Source organism: Oncorhynchus clarkii, chromosome 7 (assembly GCF_045791955.1).
Source record: "Oncorhynchus clarkii lewisi isolate Uvic-CL-2024 chromosome 7, UVic_Ocla_1.0, whole genome shotgun sequence".
Lineage (NCBI taxonomy): Eukaryota > Metazoa > Chordata > Actinopteri > Salmoniformes > Salmonidae > Oncorhynchus > Oncorhynchus clarkii.
Window position 1 is genome coordinate 84,428,408 of NC_092153.1, and position 10,324 is coordinate 84,438,731.

Consider the following 10,324-nt stretch of genomic DNA (forward strand, 5'->3'; position numbering starts at 1 on the left):
AGTCATACATACACTTGGAGTCATTAAAACTCGTTTTTCAACAACTCCACAAATTTGTTGTTAACAAAACTATAGTTTTGGCAAGTCGGTTAGGACATCTACTTTGTGCATGACACAAATAATTTTTCCAACAATTGTTTACAGACAGATTATTTCACTTATAATTCACTGTAACACAATTCCAGTGGTTCAGAAGTTTACATACACTAAGTTGACTGTGCCTTTACACAGCTTGGAAAATTCCAGAAAATTATGTCATGGCTTTAGAAGATTCTGATAGGCTAATTGACATCATTTGAGTCAATTGGAGGTGTACCTGTGGATGTATTTCAAGGCCCACCTTCAAACTCAGAGCCTCTTCGCTTGACATCATGGGAAAATCAAAAGAAATCAGTCAAGACCTCAGAAAAAAATGGTAGACCTCCACAAGTCTGGTTCATCATTGGGAGCAATTTCCAAACACCTGAAGGTACCACATTCATCTATACAAACAATAGTACGCAAGTATAAACACCATGGGACCACGCAGCCGTCATACCGATCAGGAAGGAGATGCGTTCTGTCTCCTAGAGATTAACGTACTTCGGTGCGAAAAGTGCAAATCAATCCCAGAACAACAGCAAAGGACCTTGTGAAGATGCTGAAGGAAACAGGTACAAAAGTATCTATATCCACAGTAAATCGAGTCCTATATCGACATAACCTAAAAGGCCGCTCAGCAAGGAAGAAGCCACTGCTCCAAAACCACCATAAAAAAGCCAGACTACAGTTTGCATGGAGACATTGCACATGGGGACAAAGATCGTACTTTTTGGAGAAATATCCTCTGGTCTGATGAAACAAAAATAGAACTGTTTGGCCATAATGACCATCGTTATGTTTAGAGGAAAAGGGGGACGCTTGCAAGTCGAAGAACACCATCCCAACCTTGAAGCACGGGGGTGGCAGCATCATGTTGTGGGGGTGCTTTGCTGCAGGAGGGACTGGTGCACGTCACAGAATAGATGGCTTCATGAGGTAGGACAATTATGTGGATATATTGAAGCAACATCAGTCAGGAAGTTAAAGCTTGGTCGCAAATGGGTCTTCCAAATGGACAATGACCTCACGCATACTTCCAAAGTTGTGGCAAAGGGACAACAAAGTCGAGGTATTGGAGTGGCCATCACAAAGCCCTGACCTAAATCCAATAGAAAATGTGTGGGCAGAACTGAAAAAGCGTGTGTGAGCAAGGAGGCCTACAACCCTGACTCAGTTACACCAGCTCTGTCAGGAGGAATGGGACAAAATTCACCCAACTTATTGTGGGAAGCTTGTGGAAGGCTACCCGAAATGTTTGACCCAAGTTAAACAATTTAATGGCAATGCTACCAAATACTAATAGAGTATGTAAACTTCTGACCCACTGGGAATGTGATGAAAGAAATAAAGGCTGAAATAAATCACTCTCTCTACTATTATTGTGACATTTCACATTCTTAAAATAAAGTGGTGATCCTAACTGACCTAAGACAGGGAATTTTTACTAGGATTAAATGTCAGGAATTGTGAATAAACTGAGTTTAAATGTACTTGGCTAAGGTGTATGTAAACTTCCGACTTCAACTCTACTCAGCCTCTACCAGTCCTACTATCAGTCTGCTTAGTCCTATTATCAGTCTGCTTAGTCCTATTATCAGTCTACTCAGCCTCTACCAGTCCTATTATCAGTCTGCTTAGTCCTATTATCAGTCTGCTTAGTCCTATTATCAGTCTACTCAGCCTCTACCAGTCCTATTATCAGTCTACTCAGCCTCTACCAGTCCTATTATCAGTCTACTCAGCCTCTACCAGTCCTACTATCAGTCTACTCAGCCTCTACCAGTCCTACTATCAGTCTACTCAGCCTCTACCAGTCCTATTATCAGTCTACTCAGCCTCTACCAGTCCTACTATCAGTCTACTCAGCCTCTACCAGTCCTATTATCAGTCTACTCAGCCTCTACCAGTCCTACTATCAGTCTACTCAGCCTCTACCAGTCCTATTATCAGTCTACTCAGCCTCTACCAGTCCTACTATCAGTCTACTCAGCCTCTACCAGTCCTATTATCAGTCTACTCAGCCTCTACCAGTCCTACTATCAGTCTACTCAGCCTCTACCAGTCCTATTATCAGTCTACTCAGCCTCTACCAGTCCTACTATCAATGATATAGGATCACTTCAACTGTATACTTCAGAAAGTATTCACACCCCTTGACTTTTTCCACATTTTGTTACAACCTGAATTTAAAAAACATGTACATTGAGATTGTTGGTCAATAGCCTACACACACACACACACACACACACACACACACAACACCCCATCATGTCAAAGTGAAATTGTTTTTATTTTGACAAACTAATTACAAATGAAAAGCTGAAATGTCTTGAGTCAACCCCTTTGTTATAGAAAGCCAAAAATAAGTTCAGGAGTAACAATTTGCATGGATGAACTCACTCTGTGTGCAATTAAAGAGGTTATTAACATGGTTTTGAATGAATACCTCATCTCTGTACCCCACAGATAATTGTAAGGTCCCTCAGTGTAGCAGTGAATTTCAAACACAGATTCAACCACAAAGACCAGGGAGGTTTTCCAATGCCTCGCAAAGAAGGGCAACTATTGGTTTAAAAAAAAGAAGCAGAAATTGAATATCTCTTTGAGCATGGTGCTGTTATTAATTACACGTTGGATGGTGTTACAATACACCCAGTCACTACAAAGATACAGGCGTCCTTCCTAACTCAGTTGCCGGAGAGGAAGGAAACGGCTCAGGGATTTCACCATGAGGCCAATGATGACTTTAAAACAGTTATAGTGTTTAATGGCTGTGATAGGAGAAACCTGAGGATGGATCAACAACATTCTAGTTACTCCACAATAATAACCTAAATGACAGAGTGAAAAGAAGGAAGCCTGTACAGAATAAAAATATTCCAAAATGTGCACCCTGTTTGCAACAAGGCACTAAAGTAATACTGCAAAAAATGTGATTAACTTTTTTTCCCTGAATACAAAGTGTTATGTTTGGGGTACATCCAATACAACCCATTACTGAGTACCACTCTCCATATTTTCAAGTATAGTGGGGTTGCATCATGTTATGGGTATACTTGTAATCATTAAGTACTGGGGAGTTTTTCAGGATAAAAAAAATAAACGGGATGGAGCTAAGCACAGGCAAAATCGTAGAGGAAAACCTGGTTCAGTCTGCTTTTCACCAGACACTGGGAGATTCATTCACCTTTCAGCAGGACAATAACCTACAACACAAGGCCAAATCTACACTGGAGTTTCTTATCAAGAAGACAGTGAATGTTCCTGAGTGGCAGAGTTACAGTTTCAAATTAAATCTGCTTGAAAATCTATGGCAAATGGTTGTCTAGCAACGATCAAAATAATAAATGGGCAACGGTGATTCTAACATCTATTAACTCATGGGGTTGGAAATATATGTAATAAAGATATGTGTTTTATTTTTAGTCTTTTTTGTTTTTTTTTAACAATTTTGTTTTTTTAAAGTTCGGTTTCACAGCGCTTTTGGTGTAGATCGTTGACAACAAAAAAAGGACAATTAAATAAATTTTAATCCCACTTTGTAAACACAACAAAAATGTGGGAAAAGTCCAAGGGTGAAGACACTGTACGGTATGTAGGCCTAGACAATATTGACTATTTAAAGACTGGATTGTTTCAATTATTCAACAGGCAGAATGTGAGACGTGTCGGTGGAGATTATACGTTTGAATCTAAAAATGACTGGAGTCATCTCTATTGTAGGCCTAGACACTGATGTTAGTATCAGATCTCGGTAAACTGACCGATCTTCCGTAGGAAAATATTACACAAACTCAAAATGGGAGAAAGATGATACTGTACTGAAACGCGAATAAAGGATCCTCTCCATTATAGCTGGGAGTTTCAGCCAAACCCTGACATAGTTGGACCTTCTGAGTTCCCCATAAGTACCCCTTTCAGACTGCAAATTCATAGATAGAGCTATGGATGCAAGGACTGGCCATCCATGATATCAAAAAAATATATAGTTTTAACCATGTTTTGAGGCTAAAGTGTTTTCTTACAAACAATGAAGTAAAACAAGCTTCTATTTTGGGTTCTGATATATTATGGTATAACAGTTTAACTTAGCCCATAGGTTATAATTTATTCAAGAATCGAAAGGGTATAATATATCATACATTTTTTTCTAAACGTTTTTAAAAAATAACAAAAATTAAACGATTACCAATCGCGGATTACCACTTTAACATGCCGAATGCAAGATGAGCTTAAAGCAGGCTTTAGACTAGAGTCTATTGTCGGGCTAGACAGTAATATTAAAACCAGATCTGACTGACATTACACACCGACTCCATGGGAGAGAGATAATAGTGTACTGACACATAAATAAAACACCCATTTCTGGGCCTTTCCATTATACTGCAGCTGCGTGTCTCAGCCAAACCTAAACATAGTTGGACCCTCTGTGTTTCCCCCCATAAGTACCTCTTCAGACTGCAGTTACTGCTGTGGCAAGCAGATATCAATGCCACATGGAAAACTTATGGAAAAAGAATTGTGTAATACTTAGCACTGACGGCAACATGAATTTAACGTTACTTTGTGCTTTGGTTGGGTATGAGTTTGGGACATTTCTGGTAATTCCAACCTAGTTCAAATGGTTATGTTTGGCCCAAAGTTCATTCCTAAAACAGAACCTAAGTGGAAATGGGAAATTGAGAATGCAATCCCAGCTGCTGCTACAGAGTGTGAATGAGAGACACGTTAACTAGCTTAGCAGTGGGGTCATTGTAGCTACACGTTAACTATCTTAGCAGTGGGGTCATTGTAGCTACACGTTAACTAGCTTAGCAGTGGGGTCACTGTAGCTACACGTTAACTAGCTTAGCAGTGGAGTCATTGTAGCTACATGTTAACTAGCTTAGCAGTGGGGTCACTGTAGCTACACGTTAACTAGCTTAGCAGTGGGGTCACTGTAGCTACACGTTAACTAGCTTAGCAGTGGGGTCATTGTAGCGACACATTAACTAGCTTGGCAGTGGGGTCATTGTACAGACATATTAACTAGCTTGGCAGTGGGGTCATTGTAAAGACACATTAACTAGCTTAGCAGTGGGGTCATTGTAGCGACACATTAACTAGCTTGGCAGTGGGGTCATTGTACAGACATATTAACTAGCTTGGCAGTGGGGTCATTGTAAAGACACATTAACTAGCTTAGCAGTGGGGCCATTTTAGCTACACATTAACTATCTTAGCAGTGGGGTCATTGTAGCTACACGTTAACTAGCTTAGCAGTGGGGTCATTGTAGCTACACGTTAACTAGCTTAGCAGTGGAGTCATTGTAGCTACACGTTAACTAGCTTAGCAGTGGGGTCATTTTAGCTACACGTTAACTAGCTTAGCAGTGGGGTCATTTTAGCTACACAGCACAGTGACCAAAACAGAGACTTTCCCATTGGCACTACCAACTGTATAGTAGCCTAATTGGTTAGATGCTCAGTTTGACCACTTATTGATATAAAAAGAAAAATAACTATTTTGGATTTATACTGAACAAAAATCTAAATACCAAATGTGAAAGTGTTGGTCCCATGTTTCCTGAACTGAAATAAAAGATCCCAGAAATGTTCCATATGCACAAAAAGCTTATCTTATCAGTTTTGTCACACAACACAGATGTCCCAAGTGTTGAGGGAGCGTGTAATTGGCATGCTGACTGCAGGAATGTCCACCAGAGCTGTTGCCAGATAATTCAATGTTCATTTCTCTACCATAAGCCGCCTCCAAGTCCTCTAAGTCACGCTGGGCGTCTCACAGACACCTTTTCCTCTAAGTCACGCTGGGCGTCTCCGACACGTGCTTCTCTAAGTCACGCTGGGAGTCTCAGAGACACTTGCTTCTCTAAGTCACGCTGGGCGTCTCAGAGACACTTGCTCCTCCTCTAAGTCACGCTGGGCGTCTCAAAGAGTCTTGCTTCTTTAAGTCACGCTGGGCGTCTCAGAGACACTTGCTTCTCTAAGTCACGCTGGGCGTCTCAGAGATACTTGCTTCTCTGAGTCACGCTGGGCGTCTCCGACACGTGCTTCTCTAAGTCACGCTGGGCGTCTCAGAGACACTTGCTTCTCTAAGTCATGCTGGGCGTCTCAGAGATACTTGCTTCTCTGAGTCACGCTGGGCGTCTCCGACACGTGCTTCTCTAAGTCACGCTGGGCATCTCAGAGACACTTGCTTCTCTAAGTCACGCTGGGCGTCTCCGACACTTGCTTCTCTAAGTCACGCTGGGCGTCTCCGACACGTGCTTCTCTAAGTCACGCTGGGAGTCTCAGAGACACTTGCTTCTCTAAGTCACGCTGGGCGTCTCAGAGACACTTGCTTCTCTAAGTCACGCTGGGCGTCTCAGAGACACTTGCTTCTCTAAGTCACGCTGGGCGTCTCCGACACGTGCTTCTCTAAGTCACGCTGGGCGTCTCAGAGATACTTGCTTCTCTAAGTCACGCTGGGCGTCTCCGACACTTGCTTCTCTAAGTTACGCTGGGCGTCTCAGAGACACTTGCTTCTCTAAGTCACGCTGGGCGTCTCCGACACGTGCTTCTCTAAGTCACGCTGGGAGTCTCAGAGACACTTGCTTCACTAAGTCACGCTGGGCGTCTCAAAGACACTTGCTTCTCTGAGTCACGCTGGGTGTCTCAGAGACACTTGTTTCTCTAAGTCACGCTGGACGTCTCAGAGACACTTGTTTCTCTGAGTCACGCTGTGCGTATCAAAGACACTTGCTCCTCCTCTAAGTCACGCTGGGCGTCTCAGAGACACTTGCTTCTCTAAGTCACGCTGGGCGTCTCAGAGACAATTGTTTCTCTGAGTCACGCTGAGCGTCTCAGAGACACTTGCTCCTCCTCTAAGTCACACTGGGCGTCTCAGAGACACTTGCTTCTCTAAGTCACGCTGGGCGTCTCAGAGACAATTGTTTCTCTGAGTCACGCTGAGCGTCTCAGAGACACTTGCTCCTCCTCTAAGTCACACTGGGCGTCTCAGAGACACTTGCTTCTCTAAGTCATGCTGGGCGTCTCCGACACGTGCTTCTCTAAGTCACGCTGGGCGTCTCAGAGACACTTGCTTCTCTAAGTCACGCTGAGCGTCTCAGAGACACTTGCTCCTCCTCTAAGTCACGCTGGGAGTCTCAGAGACACTTGCTTCTCTAAGTCACGCTGGGCGTCTCAAAGACACTTGTTTCTCTGAGTCACGATGTGCGTATCAAAGACACTTGCTCCTCCTCTAAGTCATGCTGGGCGTCTCAGAGACACTTGCTTCTCTGAGTCACGCTGGGTGTCTCAGAGACACTTGTTTCTCTAAGTCACGCTGGGCGTCTCAGAGACACTTGTTTCTCTGAGTCACGCTGTGCGTATCAAAGACACTTGCTCCTCCTCTAAGTCATGCTGGGCGTCTCAGAGACACTTGCTTCTCTAAGTCACGCTGGGAGTCTCAGAGACACTTGCTCCTCCTAAGTCACGCTGGGTGTCTCAGACACTTGCTTCTCTAAGTCACGCTGGGCATCTCAGAGACACTTGCTTCTCTGAGTCACACTGGGCGTCTCAGAGACACTTGCTCCTCCTCTAAGTCACACTGGGCGTCTCAGAGACACTTGCTTCTCTAAGTCACGCTGGGCGTCTCAGAGACACCTGCTTCTCTAAGTCACGCTGGGCGTCTCCGACACGTGCTTCTCTAAGTCACGCTGGGCGTCTCAGAGACACTTGCTTCTCTGAGTCACACTGGGCGTCTCAGAGACACTTGCTCCTCCTCTAAGTCACACTGGGCGTCTCAGAGACACGTGCTTCTCTAAGTCACGCTGGGCGTCTCAGAGACACCTGCTTCTCTAAGTCACGCTGGGCGTCTCCGGCACGTGCTTCTCTAAGTCACGCTGGGCGTCTCAGAGACACTTGCTTCTCTAAGTCACGCTGGGCATCTCCGACACGTGCTTCTCTAAGTCACGCTGGGAGTCTCAGAGACACTTGCTTCTCTAAGTCACGCTGGGCGTCTCAAAGACACTTGCTTCTCTGAGTCACGCTGGGTGTCTCAGAGACACTTGTTTCTCTGAGTCACGCTGAGCGTCTCAGAGACACTTGCTCCTCCTCTAAGTCACACTGGGCGTCTCAGAGACACTTGCTTCTCTAAGTCATGCTGGGCGTCTCCGACACGTGCTTCTCTAAGTCACGCTGGGCGTCTCAGAGACACTTGCTTCTCTAAGTCACGCTGAGCGTCTCAGAGACACTTGCTCCTCCTCTAAGTCACGCTGGGAGTCTCAGAGACACTTGCTTCTCTAAGTCACGCTGGGCGTCTCAAAGACACTTGTTTCTCTGAGTCACGATGTGCGTATCAAAGACACTTGCTCCTCCTCTAAGTCATGCTGGGCGTCTCAGAGACACTTGCTTCTCTGAGTCACGCTGGGTGTCTCAGAGACACTTGTTTCTCTAAGTCACGCTGGGCGTCTCAGAGACACTTGTTTCTCTGAGTCACGCTGTGCGTATCAAAGACACTTGCTCCTCCTCTAAGTCATGCTGGGCGTCTCAGAGACACTTGCTTCTCTAAGTCACGCTGGGAGTCTCAGAGACACTTGCTCCTCCTAAGTCACGCTGGGTGTCTCAGACACTTGCTTCTCTAAGTCACGCTGGGCATCTCAGAGACACTTGCTTCTCTGAGTCACACTGGGCGTCTCAGAGACACTTGCTCCTCCTCTAAGTCACACTGGGCGTCTCAGAGACACTTGCTTCTCTAAGTCACGCTGGGCGTCTCAGAGACACCTGCTTCTCTAAGTCACGCTGGGCGTCTCCGACACGTGCTTCTCTAAGTCACGCTGGGCGTCTCAGAGACACTTGCTTCTCTGAGTCACACTGGGCGTCTCAGAGACACTTGCTCCTCCTCTAAGTCACACTGGGCGTCTCAGAGACACGTGCTTCTCTAAGTCACGCTGGGCGTCTCAGAGACACCTGCTTCTCTAAGTCACGCTGGGCGTCTCCGGCACGTGCTTCTCTAAGTCACGCTGGGCGTCTCAGAGACACTTGCTTCTCTAAGTCACGCTGGGCATCTCCGACACGTGCTTCTCTAAGTCACGCTGGGAGTCTCAGAGACACTTGCTTCTCTAAGTCACGCTGGGCGTCTCAAAGACACTTGCTTCTCTGAGTCACGCTGGGTGTCTCAGAGACACTTGTTTCTCTAAGTCACGCTGGGCGTCTCAGAGACACTTGTTTCTCTGAGTCACGCTGTGCGTATCAAAGACACTTGCTCCTCCTCTAAGTCACGCTGGGCGTCTCAGAGACACTTGCTCCTCCTCTAAGTCATGCTGGGCGTCTCAGAGACACTTGCTTCTCTGAGTCACGCTGGGTGTCTCAGACACTTGCTTCTCTAAGTCACACTGGGCGTCTCAGAGACACTTGCTCCTCCTCTAAGTCACGCTGGGAGTCTCAGAGACACTTGCTTCTCTAAGTCACGCTGGGAGTCTCAGAGACACTTGCTTCTCTGAGTCACGCTGAGTGTCTCAGAGACACTTGCTCCTCCTCTAAGTCACGCTGGGTGTCTCAGAGACACTTGTTTCTCTGAGTCACGCTGTGCGTATCAAAGACACTTGCTCCTCCTCTAAGTCACGCTGGGCGTCTCAGAGACACTTGCTTCTCTGAGTCACGCTGGGTGTCTCAGAGACACTTGTTTCTCTAAGTCACGCTGGGCGTCTCAGAGACACTTGTTTCTCTGAGTCACGCTGTGCGTATCAAAGACACTTGCTCCTCCTCTAAGTCATGCTGGGCGTCTCAGAGACACTTGCTTCTCTAAGTCACGCTGGGAGTCTCAGAGACACTTGCTTCTCTAAGTCACGCTGGGCGTCTCAGAGACACTTGCTTCTCTAAGTCACGCTGGGCGTCTCAGAGACACTTGCTCCTCCTCTAAGTCACGCTGGGCGTCTCAGAGACACTTGCTTCTCTGAGTCACACTGGGCGTCTCAGAGACACTTGCTCCTTCTCTAAGTCACACTGGGCATCTCAGAGACACTTGCTCCTCCTCTAAGTCACACTGGGCGTCTCAGAGACACTTGCTTCTCTAAGTCACGCTGGGCGTCTCAGAGACACTTGCTTCTCCTCTAAGTCACACTGGGCGTCTCAGAGACACTTGCTTCTCTAAGTCACGCTGGGCGTCTCAGAGACACTTGCTTCTCTAAGTCATGCTGGGCGTCTCAGACACTTGCTTCTCTGAGTCACGCTTGGCGTCTCAGACACTTGCTTCTCTGAGTCA

At 46.0% G+C, this 10,324-nt stretch overlaps 1 protein-coding gene across 2 annotated transcripts in view; it reads right to left on the reverse strand.

The window, feature by feature from the left end:
- LOC139413939 (centromere protein P) overlaps positions 1 to 10,324 on the reverse strand; it is a 179,568-nt gene that overhangs the window by 53,871 nt on the left and 115,373 nt on the right. The window lies entirely within an intron of this gene.